We start from the raw sequence: 17,532 nt of genomic DNA on the forward strand, positions 1-17,532 counted from the left end.
GCCGACAATTAAATACCTTTTAAGTTCGCGTTAAAAACAAAGTAAAATAGTGAAACTAATGAGGGCTGAAGTTACTCATCGTGTGCTGTTTAACGTGGGGGCAGGTTCAGAAGGAAATCTTTCCCGCCGAAACTGCAGGGGACTGACACTCCCTCGTTGAATGCATCCCGGCAAGGCTGACAGAAACCCTTTATAATCTGCCTGACCTGCAGGAGTCGCCTCGCTGAGTTAATTTGGACTGTTAAAACTGGTCGTTTCTGCAAAAGTTCTGCCGGCGGTGCGGCGCGGCGCTCCCTCGGCACAGGCCGGGACAATCAGCCGAGATCATGCAATGAGGTGGGTAGTGTGGTCACAGGGATCGGCTGCAAGGGACGGCCACCGAGTGATCAGTATTTGCAATGCTGCGTAGACAATGGTACTGAGATGAGGCAGAGGAGTCGATGGAAGGATTAGGGTGTTTACAGCTGATTTTCTCCACAGATTCCCCTTCACAGTTGCTGCCCGATGCGCGGAGCTCCTTTGGTTTTAGCTCAAGATTCCAGCATCTGCCGTCTTGTGTGTCTCCGCTGCTGCTTTTCGAAAGGAGGAATCAGATGATAATATTAGAGAAGATGGGCATTGGAGGAGATGGGCATTGGAGAGGTCAAGGGGAGGTCGCCGGTGATAGACACAAAATGCTGGAGTAACTCAGCGGGACAGGCAGCATCTCTGGAGAGAAGGAATGGCCGAAGCGATTGATACGAGTGAATTGTGCAAAATGGAAGGAGATGTTGTGATGTGAGGGGGGTAGGGTTTGGATACTCAATGCAGGGTCAAGTGGTGGCCGAGTTGGTTCAGCCCTGCGATGGGACAATGGAATTAAATTAACGGCGGCAGCTATCACTCTGGGGGTTGGGTGCCCATGAATGCACGATAATTGCATCAAACGGACTGCGCTTACATTATCGGACCACGCATCTCAACAGACTCCTCGTCTATTATATGGGATAAGGGCCAGAAAAGTCATGTGTCACTTTTATCGCGGTGACGTCGCGTACGTGACTCGATGGTGTGTTCCGACACGTGGTGCGTTCCAAAACAAGATTAAAAGGTTTGCCAAGCGTTGCAAAGGCTCCTCTTGGGGGGTGGTTGCGTGTGTTCCCTCATTCTGCTGCTTACGTTTGCAGACAACGTGAGCAAATGTTGCCCCGCGCAGCAAACAATGCACACTGGATAAAACAGGTGGAGACTGGTTTGCGTGTTTACTGCATGTTCGGGTGGAAAGTGGGACAATCCGATTTTTGCCGGTGTCCGGAGGTGGCGCAGTATTGCGAAGCAGGCAAAGGAGTTGGGGATGACTTGTCTATCAGTTGAATGGAAGTGATGCTCTGTAAATAATCGCACGGAGACTTTTCTAGGTAGCTTGTTTTTAAAATCATGTGAGTTGTAGCGTGCTTCTCTGGAGCCTTCTTATTTGCTAGCTTCACTTTGGTTGCACTTTATTTTCATGGTGTTTTTTAATCTCCAGGTCCTTGGCCGCCCCGATAAGGGACGTGTGGACGTGTGCGTGATTTGCAGAATGTTGCATTCCAGCTCGCAGAGAAGTCACGTTCCCGGAAGCGGAGCATGACATGTTTTTTTTTTTGTCGTTGCCATTAAACTCTTCCAGCATCTGGAGTTAACGTCGCTCAGGGGACGGGAGTAGAGGGAGAGAATGTTCTCAAAATTGAACTGCGTACTACGCTGCATCTCGGCTGCCTAAACTTCGATTCAAGGTATATCTTCCACTCGAGTGATATGTTTTCAGTTAATATGCGCTCTTTCTGCTAGGGTTGAACTTGAGTAATCGGCCTGTCTAAAGTCGTCTTTTACTTCGTTTAAGTGGGGAACGAGTACATATACGTTTTATTCGTGACCGATGTTTCAAATGTTCATAACGAACCAAAGATACGGGGAAAAACCTGTCGTTTTCCCTTTCCTTCTCCAAGCAGCTTGATGAATATGCTAAAAATCCGATTCTTCGATGTGATCGATCATTGCAATCGGGAAGCGATCCCACCGATATCCTATATGTTCCTTGAGTTTGTATTAATTCCAGGAAGAAAGCTGGGCTTTCCACGGAGAGGAGAAGAAGGTTCTCTTCTTTGTAAACCTTGGCTGGGTCCCCACGCATTCATCGTGGGGTGCACTTTCAGCGCACACCCCCTGTCCTCTTCCGAGTGTCTCCGCCTCCTTCATTATTTACCCATTACCGCGGACCATATGGCAACCGTTACTTTTACTTTTGTTATGCAAATTTAATTTTCTTTTGCACACGTAATATTACCCACCAAAAAAAAACAACATGGCGCAGGGCAAGCCGGAGCTGGGCTGAAAAGTTGCTGGGTTGTTTTTGGGGGGGTTGTGGGGTGGCGGAGAGTGGGAGGTGAAATTACATACACACGGAATACAGCGCTGCTCGTACTCTTGGTCAACGTGTCGACTGGCGGCGCGAAAGCCCCAGGTAAGTGTCAGGCTGTCAGTCAGCGACTTCGGGGCTGGTGGATGCCCGGGGATCCGGGCTCGGCGCGCGGTGCGGGGCTGGACCCGTGAAAGGCGCCGCGCTGTTAACATTATATGCACCGGCCTAAAGCAAACAAGTTTTTTTTTTTTGTGTGTGTGTTGCAAGGATGCACCGTGTCCGCCACTCAGCGAGAATGCAATGCAGCGAGGCGGGTGGATTGCACTCGCTAAGTTTCCGGTTATTTTAAAGGAGAAGCCAGCAATTTGAGGATAGATGGCCGGGGTGGGTGATGGAGAGAGGCGGGCGGGTGGGCTGGCGGCGCGCGCGGTGGCGGTTGGCCCCGGGCTCGGACCAGCTGCGTGTCCTGGGATCCCGGTGTTTACCGCGGCCGTCGCCCTCTCGCAGGCCGGGAGAGCCGGACGCCTGGGGCTGGAGGCCATCCCGCCCGCGTCGGGAGTCCCGGCACCGGAGACCGGGCAGAAGTCAGCGTCCCGAGGCCGGCCCCATCGCCGTGACCCCCTTCTCCCCGCCCCGCCATCTTCTGGAGCCCAAGCGGAGCGCGGTGGTGGGAGGAGGAGGCAAAGGGGGTTGGGATCAGTGGCTGAAGAAGGAGAAGCTGGGAGAGGGATGAGTGGGTAGGAGGGCTAGTGGAGGAGCTTGGAAGGCAGGAGGTGTTAGAAGAATTGAGGGGATAACTCGGTGAGTAGTAGTTGGGTCAGGAAGGAAAGGATGTTGAGTAATCTAGGGAGAAGTGGCGCTCAAAGGAAAATAAGGTGGTAACAGATAGGCATGGTGGGGGAAAGTGGGTTATAGAAAGAGTTCAAGAATCCAAAGTTAGAGACAGTGAAGGTACAAAAAGACCCATTGACATTGAACTAGTTGGGAGAGATGCAAGATGCAATGGCAGGTGGTAGTTGGAAAGGGGAATGGAGAAGCACTGAAAGGGAAAACGAGAAATTATTTGGCGACTTAAGGGAATGAATGTGCATAAGGGAATAGGAGTGAAACAATTAAAAAGAAGGAACTTTGGTATGGTAACAGAACAAAAGTTGAATATAGAAAGGGAATATGAGGAAAGTAGAAAAGAAAGAAAGTTGGGAGGGTCAATAAAAGTAGAGGTAACATGGAAAGAGGAGTATATGGAAAAAGTGAATGAAGCAAAGGGAACATAAACCAAAAGTGTGAGTGAAAATAAGAGATGGGAATGCATTGGAACCTAGAAAATGTGAAAGGGAGCTGAGATGAAGTCTGAAAGATGAGAGAAAATAAATGCTTTGATTTGAGGAAGGAGGTGTAAGAAGGTTGAAATAAGGAGGATGTGAAATTAATTGCTTAGTTTGTAAAGATACGAGGTAAGGGTGATAGAACGAGGAGAGAAAAGTAAGATGGGCGAAGTGAAGATACAAGAATTGGAGAATAAAAGGAATGCTGCAATACGCTCAAATAATATATTTTTTAAGGACTGATGAGGACCATTTACTCTTGTCTGCCAGTTGAGAAAAGTGCAAACTAGCTTAATTGTACCTTGAAAAAATAGTTTTTTTTTGCCCAGCATATCAGAACTAACTCAAGTGCACATCCAAGTACTTTTTAAATGTGATAGGGTCTCTTCCTCTTTACCTTTCCAGGCAATAAGTTAAGATTCTTGCTATACTCTGTGTGGGATTTTAAAAAGTTGCCTGCCTTCTAATCCTTTTACCAGTTACTTTAAATCTGTATATTTGTTTTTGACCCTTCAGCCAAGTAAAATAGATAATTTGTTGCATTTTAGAAGTTACTTATATATTTATACACCTCACTTAACTCTCTCCTCAATTTCCCTTTTTCCATAAGAGAACAATTCTGGTTTATCCCATCTGTGCTAGAAGATGCAATTTGCCAGTCCTGGCAACATCTAGAACCCTCTCCAGCACAATGACATATTTTCTGTAATAAGGTGCCCAGTACTTGAAATTCTAGTATTATTCTCCTGTTTGGTTACTAAAGTATAACCACCTTATTGTCTTATGTTGCTACCTTTAATGTAACTCTCAATACACTCTCAAGATCCTTTCTTCATATATTTAGTTATTTAGCTAATCGATTGTCTGTTGCAGTCGCAAATGCCTTGCCTCATTTCTTGCGATTAAATTCCATTTGCCAATTTTCTGCCGACTGACCTTATCATCTCCATCCTCTTGCAATCTAAAGTGTTCCTTCTCGCTGTCAAACACTCAAGACATTGTTTCTATTTCATATTTTTTTTAAATGACAAAGAGCAATAAGGCCCATTTTCTCCCAGACTCATATGCTTACGGCCCAACTAGCCCACACTGGCCAACATGTCCCAACTACACTAGTCCCACATGTCTGTGTTTGGACCATATCTCCCTAAACCTGTCCTATCCATGTACCTGTCTAAATGTTTTGAAACGTTGCTGTAGTACCTGCCCCAACTTCCTCCACCAGCAGCTCATTTCACACACCCACCAACCTTTGTGTAAAAAAAAAAAAAAAAGTTACCCCTCAGGTTCCTATTAAATCTTTCCCTCCTCATCTTTACCTATGTCCTCTGGTTCTCGATTCCCCTACTCTGTGCAAGAGACTGTGCATCTATCCAATCTATTCCCGTCATGATTTTGTGCACGATCTCCCGCGCTCCAAGGAATAGAGTTTTAGCCTGCTCAACCCTTCCTTATAGCTCAAGCCAATTTTCTATCTATTCGGCTATCTCTCTTTGGATCCCATGGGATCTAACCTTACTGAGCAGCCTACCACACAGAACCTTGTTGAATCCTTTACTGAAATTCATGTATACAACGTCTATAGCTCTGACTTCCATCAACCTTTTCGGTAACATCCTAAAAAAAAACTCAATCAGATTTGTGAGACATGACCTTCCACGTACAACACCAGGTTGACTATCCCTCATCAGTCCTTGTCTATTTAAATGCACATCTATCCTATCCCTCGGAATACTCTGTAGTAACTTTCCAACCACAGACATTAAGCTCTTGTAACTTGTTTAACTATTTTTGTTGGTCTGGGGGTCACACAGAAGCTGGGTAAGGGTGTCAGATATTATTCCTTTAAAATTGCAGTTCATCAACTAAATTTTACTTCCACAAACACTGCTGCCATTATACTCTTTGTCGTCATCTCCAAATTTTTCACAAAGAAAGCACAAAACTAATAACAGGGAATAGATGGGTAAATGGTTTGGAAAGGCAAGGGAATAAGAAGAGTATCTAGAGAAAAATGAATAAGGGAGGGAAAAGGCCCCTAAGGGAAAAATAGAGGACAGGATACAACAATAAAATAATAAATTTGGGCAGAAGATAAAGGGAGTGGGGCAGGGGTATGAAACTAGATGTAATAACAAATATTTGTATTCAGAGTTAAATAAATAGAAAAGAGTGCAAAGTAATAGGAGAAAGAAGTTTGAAGGAAGATTACTGAAATGGGTAGTGGGGAGAAAAAGCTTGAGAAGGAGGTGAAATAAGTAAAAGGAGCTAGTGAGGTGGAAGGTAAAGGAAGAAATGGAGTGGGCTGAAACAAAAATTAAAGAACCAGATTAGCGGGAGGCATGATAAAAAAACAGTAAAGAGCAAAGAAAAGGAGCTAAAATGAGAATGAGATATTGATGGGCTGAATGATTGAGACCGATTAGGTCAAAGGTTTAATTGTTCAAAAGTTATTTTAGCCCTCTGATTCTGCAAAATTGAATGTAAAGGTGATGTAAATTATACGGAATAGAGAAAACTGGAACATTGAGGTAGGAGGAAATAGTTCCAGGAAAAGGTGTGATGGGTAAAAAAGGAAGGTTTCTTGAAAATGGGAATGCAAGGGACAAGACTAATGTTGAAAAGATGAGAAGTATGTTAAAGATTGGGGGGGAGGTAGGGGAATGTAGAGGAAAGAACCAGGTGCTGGTTTAAATCGAAGGTAGACAAACTACTGGAGTAACAGCGGGACAGGCAGCATCTCTGGAGAGAACGAATGGGTGATGTTTTGGGTTGAGAAGAAGGGTCTCGACCCGAAACGTCACCCATTCCTTCTCTCTAGGGATGCTGCCTGTCCCGCTGAGTTACTCCAGCACTTTGTGTCTACCTTGGGGAATGTGGAGGCAGAATTAGGATAATGTGTGGATTCTTTTTTAAAAAGTATATGATGGGAAATGTGAGTTCTTGTCAAAACAAATATGAAAGGTTGCATGCAACAGATTTGAAGTTGTATCCTGTGGAAGGAAAACTTACCAAGACCCTGAAGTGTACATGCATTTGTGTTATATGATTATGTAGAGCTGGAAGGGGATGTGGGAATTGAGGAATGGAGAAAAGAAGGATTTTTTTTCTTTCTCTGGCCTTTTCCTTTTATAGGATTATGGAGCTCGGAGAGTTAATTGGGTAAGGTGCTGAAGCTAGGTCTGGCAGTGGCAAACCAGAATGATAGATGTTTACTGCTGCAGATCTTACTGCTAAGATCTGCAGCCCATAATATCTGTGCTGAACATGATGCCTCGATCATCTCTTATTACCTGTACATAATCCATATTCCTCCCTGCCTATCCAAAGGTCTCTTAAATGTCATTATCCTATCTCCCGCAACCACCAACCTTGGCAACACGTTCCAGGCACTGTTTTTAAAAAAAGGTTTCCCCGACTATCTCAACCATAACAATCCAAATCTGTCCAACCTCTCCCTGTAGCTAATACCCCCTAATCCAGGTAACATTCTGGTAAACTGCCTCTGCATCCTTTCCAAAGCCTCCACATCCACCCTGTAGTGAGATGACCAAAACTGCATGCAATACTCCAAATGTGGCCTACCCAAAGTCCTATAAAGCTGCTTCATGACATTCAGACAATTGTACCTCCTTTACAATCCAATCTGTCCAACCTCTGCCTGGGATCATTCTGGTAAACCTCATCTGTATCCTTTCCAAAGCCTTCACATCATTCCAGCAATGGGGCTATCAGAATTGCATCAAATTCTCCAAATATGGCCTAATCAAAGTCCTATGAAGCTGCATCATAATTTCCTGACATAATTGACATCAGTCTGACGAAGGGTTTTGTCCTGAAACGTTGCCTATTTCCTTCGCTCCTTAGATGCTGCCTCACCTGCTGAGTTTCTCCAGCATTTTTGTCTACATTCATAATTTCCTGACTCGTACTCAATACACCAACCTATGAAAGCAAGCACATTATATGCCTCCTTTATCACTCTATCTTCTGTTGTTGCCACTTCCAGAGAGTTCTGGACGTGGACCCCAAGATCCTTCTGTACATCAATGCTGGTCAGGGTCATGCCATTAATTGTATACTTTCCCCTTGCGTTTTGCCTCCCAACGTGCAACACCTTATACTTGCTCGGACTAAATTCCATTTGCCTTTTCAGTAGCTGATCTATATTTGCTGTTTACATATATATATAAATAAAGAAGCCAGTCCGAGGCCATACAACCAAGTCACTGCATCTTAATCTTCTGGATCAGCCTATCTTTGGGGACTTTATCAAATGATAAAGGTATTTATTGTACTGGCGGAAATGTTGATTAAAATACATTGTTACCTAATGTGGACAAAGGCATTAAAAACACGTTGGATGCTTGATTTAAACAGCAATTTGTTGCTTCAGAATAACAAAAATGAGTTTGAGATGGTCCTACTGCATCTGGAGTATGATGGTTGGAGAGGGACAGACAGGTCATCCTTTGGATTGATGGGTACTGCATTGTACATGGTTACGTGACATGCTGAGGTGATATGTCCTGTGGCGATAGGAAAAGTTAGACATCATTAGCTGGGGAATTTAATGGTGCATTCAGGACTGAAAATGCAGGGTGACGTTTCTAAGACTATTATACGGCTTCATGCAGAATAAGTAAAAATGTGAGAATTGGGCGAGGAAAACATTTGGTAACTTGATGTTACAGTTCAGTATGAATATTTGAAGATTTAAGGAATTTACAGTTCTCTAATGTAAAGGTAACACAAGAGCAGAGCTAAGATTTGGTTGATCATGAGAGCTGTGTTACAACTAGGGATTTTACTGGGTAACGTTCATGTTCTTAAAACAAAGCATGTTAAGTCTTAGACGGGGATTTTGAGTGAGAGAGGTTGCAAATTCTTAGGAGTTTCAAAGATTGTTTGTGGAAGGGTAATTGTCTAATAAAGTGGGCATGGGTGGAGTATGTGGATGTTAAAAAAATTAGGAAAGGTTATTTAGTTAAATTTGAGCCATTTTTGAAGTCCACAATATTGAAAATAACTTGTTCGTAGACCAATGAAAGTTCAGAAAAAAATTGGGGAGGCTATGAATAGCAGACAAACTTGTGTATTAAAATTGGGATGGAGGGGTATCAAAGTGCAATTGCAGGAATGGGGGGGGCTTGTGTTGCAGAACAGTTATAGATGAGTAACCAAGAGACGACTCCAGTTAAAATGAGAGATGAAGCAGGTGAACAGGTGAGAATAAAATTTATGCAAAGTAATTTAATGCAAAGTAATTTAATGGAATATTTGCAGGGAAAATGAGGAAGATGTATCCTTGTGCAAAAGTGTGATGCGGTCTAATTTGCAGATTACTACTTTAATGTGCCCACTGCTTTTGAATTAATTGCTCAACTGGACCTTATGTGAAAGTAGCTCAAGTGTGTGCTTGATGTGCAAGTCAGTTTTAACAAAACAGGAAGTTGAGGAGAATGTTTTTTTTAGACGCAGCGCTAACATGCTCTCTCCTTGCATTTAGCTAGAAATTCTGTTTAAATTGCTCTGGGTGCAGGCTGAGACTGCATATTCAAATTCCCTGGCTATTTAACAGGATGGAATCACAGCAGGGTTGTGATTTTTAAAGGAGCTTCCTTAAAGTGTTTGAGATCTGCAGTCGGGAGCAGAAGTGCTGCAGAATGTGTTTGATTTACTTGGTGACTTTCTATTGTTCATTACCACTGAACCCTGTCCCTCCCAAACTCCCATCTACTCAATATCTCTCCGTCTGGTTCTAATTTAATTCCCCACCTTCCTTGCGACACTTTGTCTTTCCTGCTTATCACCTCTACCCTTAGTTGCAATCTCCATACGATTTGTCTGCCTGCCAGTCCCTTCTTGCCTGGATCCAGCCATCACTGGCCAACTCTTGGCCATCCCTTGCCCTGTCTCCTTCTCTACTCTATCAGTCTGAAGATACCCGATTGTTCTTTTCCCTCTATGGGCACTGCACGATGCGCTGAGTTCCTCGAACACTTGTGTTTCTTTCCTCAAGATTTCTACAGGATGAAGGTTTAAGGCAGCAGTAGTCTGGATATATTCCAAATTTGGGAGGATTGTGTGACTGATTCTGAGATTGCAATGAGTCCTACTAATAGAATTAAACTTGGTGGGTGAGATAAGAACTTTAATTTGCAGTGATATGTAGACTTTCTAATGCTTTAATCTCTGCTAGATCAATTAATTTTAGTTGACAGTTTTTTTTAGGTACTATTGTGCGGTGACTTTTGAATTCTGTTAAGACCTGTATCCTTGTGATGTTGGGTTTCATCATTTCAAATGTGTAACCTGCCTCTTTAGGCATTGATCCATCTTTGAGGTTTCCGCCAGTAATTTAATCTCATGTTGTCAGTATATTTGACCCTGTTGATGAGAGAGATTATAAAGGTTCTGTTCGATCTTTCCTTCACCATGCACTTCCAGGAGGAGTGAGCCCACCATGCTTATCATTTCTAGCAATTTTGTTTTCAATTTACAGTAGTCCACAATTTATTGTATTTGGATTAACTTTTTAGATGTTACATAATATACCTTTTCCAACGAACCTGGGTTGGAATGAAATGTGGCACGTATCTGGATGTTGAACCATCAGGGTTTTTAAATAGACAGATAGCAGATTATTGGAGATTTAAGGTAATTGGCCTCATTTGTAAACCTGGAGTGCACAATTGTGACACTTCAAATATCTCTTCTTCCTAAACAGATCTCTTGGCACAAATATCTCTTCTTCCTAATCAGATCTCTTGGCACACAATAACACACACAAAGGGAATAGCAAAGGGAAATTATACCCTATCTATAAAGGTTCTACTTTCAAGGGTGCAGCACTTCTGTATTATGTGACCATTATGTAGGAGTTTATTAATTGGGATGAAACAATAACTTGGTGGAGTAGTATAGTCTGCTCCTATAACTTATGAATTTATGAGGTAGGACTAACAGCGGGGTCAGACCTATTGCACTTTGACATAAACTAGGTGTAATGACTTTCGCAAGATATTTTATGTGGGAGGACAGCACGGTGGTGCAGTGGTAGTGTTTGTAGTGACCCAGGTTTGATCCTGACTAAGGGGTGCTGTCTGTACGGAGTTTGCACATTCTCCCTGTGACCGTGTGAGTTTTGACCTGATGTTCTGGTTTCCTCCCACCCTCCAAAGTCATACAGGTTTGTAGGTTAATTGGCTTCAAGATGATATAATTTGAAATCATGGAAGTTAATAATGGGTGAATACATTTGCAGTGGAATGCTACTGCTTTGCTTATTCAGCATTATGTAAAATTTGTTTATACAATATAGTTTTCAAGAGAGTTAGATTTAGCTCTTGGGGCTAAGGGATATGAGGGTGGGGGGGGGAAGCTGGCACGGGATACAGATTTTGGATGATCAGCCATGATCATATTGAATGGCCTACCCCTGCACCTATTTTCTATGTTTCTATATAGAATGCTGAGAATCAATTCAACTCTTTTTCGGCCTTGTACTAGAATTATTTACCAACTTCATCAATTTAACTTGGTGATGAACATTTGAGGGTAGGCGTGTGTATGTATCATATTGTACAACGAGCATAAACTATTGTAGGAATGTAGTATACATTGCTGTATACTTTGTTCTCTTCATTACCAGAATGTTGTTGGATTTTGCTTTGTATGTGTTGTCAGACAATGTATTGGTTTTCCAATGTACACTGTAGTCGCCATACAAAGTTTATAGTTTAGACTAGATCGTTTTTTCCTAAAGAAATTCTTGAAGCTATGTATTCATTTGAGAATTACAGAAATAAACATGTCCCAACTGTTGAGATTCCCTTAGGGCAAGTGCTTAATATTGTCTGCCATTAGTTTTGTATTACTTGGAGCTGTTTTACAGTGAATAGATGTGTTTTTTTGTGCATGTTTTAGGTGGGACATGCGCTAGAGATTAAAAGGAGACATTGTGTTTGAAGATGTCACCTGAATGCTGATTGTATGACCAATTTAATCATGGAATTCATTCAAAATGTATATTTACAAAACTGCAAGGTAAAATAAATAGTCCTTTAGTATATAGGTGTTACTGCTCAGAGCAAATTCATTTTTATTATCATCCTTCAGTTCAGAAGTCATACCTCCACAACTACCTTCTTTCTATGCCCATTATCTCCATTTGTCATCTATGTGAGTTTTAAATTTGTATTTCGATCACTAATTCTGGTCATGTAGAGATGCTTATCTAGGAATAGTGGGATTTTTTCATAGTAGAAAATGAAGGTGCATGTGGAAGAAACAAACCAATTTGGTTGGATGGGACCATTTGGGAATCAAAGCGGTCAGCTCTGTGAAGCCACAGGAGATGGCAAGGTCCTCAACGAGTTTTTATTCTCTGTTTTCAACATGGAGAAAGCCACGAGGACTAGTGAACTTGGGGCAGTCAATGGAAGTGTCCTGAGACCAGTCAATATTACTGTCGAAGAGGTGCTGAAGGCCCTGATGCAAATGAAGGTGGACAAATCTCCTGGGCCTGATCAAATATATCAAAGGACACTGTTGGAAGCTAGAGAGGAAATTGCAGGTGCCCTGGCTGAGATTTACGATTAGTTAGTAAATACAGGAGAGGTTCTGGAAGACTGGAGGGTAGCAAATGTTGTGCCTCTATTCAAAAAGGGCTGCAGGGAAAAGCCTAGGAAATGCAGGCCAGTGATCCTGACATCTGTGGTCAGAAAGTTACTAGAGACTATTCTGAGGAGTTAGATATATCTGCATTTAGATGGTCAAGGGCTGAATAGGGAGTCAGCATGGTTTTGTATGTGGGAGGTCATATCTCATGAATCTGTGTTTTTTGAAGATGTGACCAAAAAGGATGATGGGAGCAGAGCAGTAGATGTATTTATGGATTTCAGCAAAGCATTAGTCAAGTTCTGCTTGATAGGTTGCTCTGGAAGGTTAGATCACATGGGATCAAAGGAGAGATAGCTGAATGGATAGAAAATTGCCTTCATGGAAGGAAATGAAGAGTGACGGCGAGGGTTTTTTTTGGACTGGAGCCCTGTGTACCTTAAGGTTCGGTGCAGGGCCCATTGCGGTTTCTCATCTATATCAATGATTTTGATGAGGACATACATGGCAAAATTATTAAGTTTGCAGATGACATAAAAGTGGGTGTTATTGTAGATAGTGACGATGGTTGTCAAAAATTGCAGCAGGATCTTGATTGGTTGGGCAGGTGGGCTGAGGAATGATTGATGGAATTGAATACAGAGAAATGTGAGGTGTTGTGTTTTGGGCAGTCTAACATGTGCAGGACCAGCACAGTGAATGGTCGAACTCTGTGGAGGGTTATAGAGCAGAAGGATCTAGGAGTGCAGGTACATAGTTCCTTAAAAGTAGCATCACAGGTAGATGGTGTGGTCAAAAAGTATTTTGGCACATTGGCCTTCATCGGGCAGAATATTGGGTACAGTAGTTAGATAGGAGGTTATATTGCAGTTGTATAATCTTTTAATGCCATTTATACATTTAGAGCATTGTTTTCAGTTTTGGTTGTTGTGTTATAGGCAAGATGTTGTCAAGCTGAAAATGGTGCAGGGAAGATTTACGATGTTGCCTGGGGTTGAGGGCCTGAGTAATAGGGAGAGGTTGAACAGGCTAGGACTTGCTTCGAGCGCTGGCGGATGATGGGTGATCTTATAAAGGTGTACAATATCATGAGAGGAATCGATCAGGTAAACACGCAATCTCTTGCCCAGGTCTAGAACCAGAGGACATAGGTTTAAGGTGAAGGGGAAGATTTAATAGGAATCTGAGGGTTGACTTAATTTACACAAAGGGTGATGGATATATGGAACGAGCAGCTAGAGGAGGTAGTGAAGGTGGGTACTATCGCAATATTTAAGCATTTAGACAGGTACATAGATGTGACAGGTATAGAGGGATATGGGACAAACATAGGCAAGTGGGACAAGTTTAGATGGGACATGTTGGTCGGTGTTGGTATGTTGGGCTGCGGGACTTGTTTACATGCTGTTTGACATTGGCTCTATGACAGTGGACAGAGTGGAACATGGAGTAGGGAGTATTGTGTCCTGATGAGACTGTCCTCCTTCGGCAAAAATCAGCAAAAGGAAATTAATTGGTTATCCGTCTGTATTTTCTTGCTGTGCACAAATTAGCTATCTTGCCCAACTAAATAACGGCTGTTCTTAGAATGTAATTATTTGGATGACATTTTTTGATCTGCTGAGAATATGATTGGAGCTTGAAAATGTAAATTTGTTGATCACTTAACTTGTGCACTATTTCTAATGGTGAACCAGTAAAGGGCCTGTCCCACTTTCACGACTTAATTCATAACCTCTGCCGAGTTTAAAGGACCTAAAAAAAAAAAAATCTACGACCTTCTACGACTATGTTCACGAACTCCTACAACTATGTTCACAAACTGCTACGAGAAATTCCCACGACTATTTCGTTGTCCTCCTTACCAGTAAAAGGTTGCAATTTCTTTCATCCTGACCATTTTTTTTACTAGTGGGCATTTTTTTTTATCGTGCTGGAAAAAACGTTCCGACTTACCTGATGCCACGAGTACCTACGGCTAGCATAACGAGCCGCTACGATATATCTACGACCTCCTACGGACTCATTACGAACATTCTGCAAGTTTGAATCGAGGGGGAAACTGGGGAGAATTCGTGAATTAACCCGTGAAAGTGGGACGGCCCTTAAGATTAATCAGATTTTACCTCTGATTTTGCTAATTTCAGCAGCCTGTTGCTAAAATTGATTCTGTTCCATCAAGATAGAGATGACAGAAGAATGGTTGGTTGTGTTGTGTCCAGTGATTCCCTGTTGGAATGAATTTGAAGAACATAGGATGACTGTGATGAAGACTTGTTTCAAACTGTCAACCAGCTAATCTCACGTGCACTCTGCTGTGGTTAGGCTGTGATCTGATTTGGCTCTCGTGAACCGTGCAGTATATCACCCCTCTCGTGAACCGTGCAGTATTTCTGCATATATGATGGTACGGTGCTGATGGTACAGTTCAACAAAAATGGTGGCAGGTTTTTTTCTATAAATGTTGATTTGAACAACTCGCCATAAGGTGTTGTTCTTGGCTGAATTTAAATTAAAAGGTTGTGAATTGAGAGGGGTGTGTTGTATTATCCAGACTCTCTGGACAAAAGATCATTTAAATAAGGTGCAAGAGAGTTGCTGGCACCTGGGAGGCTGTGCTGGAGAATAGTTTATACCTTTATGAGAGGCGAGAGAAACCTGTTGAGCCGAGTTCAAAAATTTGACTATTCTCAAGTTTCAGCTGATAAAATATTTCAGATTTATAAAGATGGAGTGATGTGTTGCCATGCATGCATGGAATAATTTCAAATATAATTGATTTAATCTTCACTTCTACCTATCTTCGCTGACAAATTTTCTGTACTGAGAATTCCCATTTCCTATGCTGAGAATGTATGTACCTGCTATGATTGGAGTTTGAGCTTGTTTTGAGAAGGATGATTTTAAAGCTTGATTAATCCTGGTGGATTTGATGTCAGGTGGGCTAAAATGATTTGAAAACTTGGCATGATGAGTTATTTTAAGTGGTTTTCTGTCTCAATGTTAGTGTGGCCCCACTGCAGACTTGCTGTGTGATTCATTAGAGTTTTTCACCTCTGTACTAAATTAAGAATGTGTATGTGAGAGATGCTGAAAGTTTTATTTAAGCGAAGTTTTGCTTTCAGTCATTCTTTTTGCAACTTTACAATGGCTTTATGGTAAATTGCTAATTTTACAGTTCAAGCCAACTGCGGTTAAGTCAGACGTTGCTCACTGTGCTGAAATGATGCACTCTAGTTTATGGAATGAATTGCATTCAGTAAACACCTGATTAGGTGTGTTGATTCTCATCCAGAACTGACCTTTCGTGCAGATCGCTTTTCTCCTGGCTAGTACAGAAAATACATGTTTCTGTTACATCTTTCACAACCTCAAAACCATTTACACCCAGTGAAATATTTTTAAATTTAGCTGTTATTTGGGGATCATGTTCATCCATTTTCACCTCAAATCTTATACTTTTTGGATTCTTTTAAATAGCTAGATAAAGACAAATCTGAAGTGGGTGATATAAATTGCCTGGTGAGACCGTTCTTAAGAAATTATAGCCATTTTCTTTTAAACATCTTTTTTGTTTGCCGTAAAGAACTGTTGCCATAATTCAAAAGTTATGTTGTATTAGGATAGCAGGAATTCCTGCACCTGCGGTTTGACCTCTAGAAAATTCTCTGTAAAAATGGTGAAATTGGTCTTTTTTTTTTTCCCCCTTGTGGGAAGGACTGATCACCAGGTTAACACTAACTGGTGCTGTAATGTTACCTTGGTGTGGAACCATGACATAAACCATGGTAAAGAACTCTAAGGTTTAAAGCACGTGGTTTTAATTATTTATTTATTAGATGCTGACCTTGCAATTGAGTAAGCAAAAGAGAAAGTAGCAATTTTCTGAAGTAAAATTGATCTTTCTCTTGGCTGATGTTGATGTTTTCTGTCCTTTCAATGTTTGTGATCATGCCCAGCTGGCATGAATAGCAGCGGAACCTATCTCGAGCTGCAACAGTGCTGCTTTGTAATTGATTACCAGGCATTGCCTCGCGAGTCCGGTGTAACTTGGGTTTTTCTTAAAACCACCTCCCGTGTCTCTGTTCAGATCAAAAACTCAGCTGAAGTACCATAATAGTGCTTGGTGCTTGGTTCACTTGGTGCTTTGTTTCAGTCATTCAGGTGGGTGTAGCTTTTTATCCCCATTACTGATTACCATTTAACTGAATGGATTGCTGTGACATTTCAGATGGCAGCTCAGAGTGGATCTCAAGTCATGTATGGGTTATACTGGATAATGATGCCATAATTCCTTCCACTAAGGACAGCCAGTGAACATGATAGGTTTTCTCGATAATTCAATAGTTTCATGGTCACCATTACCACAACAGATTTCATAAAGCACCAGGGATTGTACTTGAAGAATCATTACCTGAATATCTGTAAATGTGGTTCAGAAAGTGAGGCTAGGCTAGAGATATTTTTTTTTGGTCCAATATTGGCTCTATGCACCTAGCCTTCCTGTATTGTAGATTTGGGCTAAATCTGTTCCCAATATTGAACATTGGATGCAGCAGATGTTATAAGATGAGATTACTTCAGCTGTATTACTGAAGATCTGACCTCCCAAACCAGCTGTTTCATTCCAATACATGTACAACACTGGCACTTACCTGACAATATGGGAAATATGCAGACAAAAAGATGGACCCAATCCAATTCATCTTGTTAGTACCCAATCATTATGCTCACAATCATCAGCTAAAGTGTAGTGTCAATGACGGTGCTATCAATTGGACACTACACTCACTAATCATCTGCTCACTAGTTTTATCAGGACCACTCGGCTTCAAATCTGATCACAGTTTTGGTCGAAGGTGGATTTACTGAAGTGATGTGACAGTGAGCATCAAAAGGAAATCATTCCAGTAGTTTGAATCATATCTCACAGAAGATGGTTGTTGTTGTTCAAGGTCACAGGAAATATTTTCAGCATGCCTTGGGACAGTATCCCAAATTCAAATCTATAATAAAAAGAATCGTTCTTGCCGATCCCAAGAACGAGATCAGACAGCATCTCTGGAGATATCAGACAGACAGTGTTTTACATCGGGACGCCAGCCCTACCGAAATCCTCTAAGTACTTTGATTCTACCTTGTTTCTTCCACCCCCTTCACCCTTGACCAGTGTACATCGGAGACATGTCGCATGCTGTTCACTAC

General features: G+C 41.9%; 1 protein-coding gene across 5 annotated transcripts in view; it reads left to right on the forward strand.

Annotated features, from left to right (window-relative positions):
• The first annotated feature begins 204 nt into the window (after nucleotides 1-204).
• The window catches only part of bahd1 (bromo adjacent homology domain containing 1), an 84,799-nt gene continuing 67,471 nt past the window's right edge, over nucleotides 205-17,532 (forward strand). The window contains exons 1-2 of one of the 5 annotated variants that reach the window (XM_055640875.1): nucleotides 205-336; nucleotides 1,508-1,754. The gene's annotated coding sequence lies outside the window, so the exon portion shown is untranslated. Of the gene's footprint in view, nucleotides 337-976; nucleotides 1,091-1,204; nucleotides 1,419-1,507; nucleotides 2,483-17,532 lie in introns of those variants that run through there. The other 4 variants (XM_055640876.1, XM_055640877.1, XM_055640873.1 and 1 more) reach the window with 4 other exon arrangements.

This window comes from Leucoraja erinacea, chromosome 9, assembly GCF_028641065.1.
Source record: "Leucoraja erinacea ecotype New England chromosome 9, Leri_hhj_1, whole genome shotgun sequence".
Taxonomy (NCBI): domain Eukaryota; kingdom Metazoa; phylum Chordata; class Chondrichthyes; order Rajiformes; family Rajidae; genus Leucoraja; species Leucoraja erinaceus.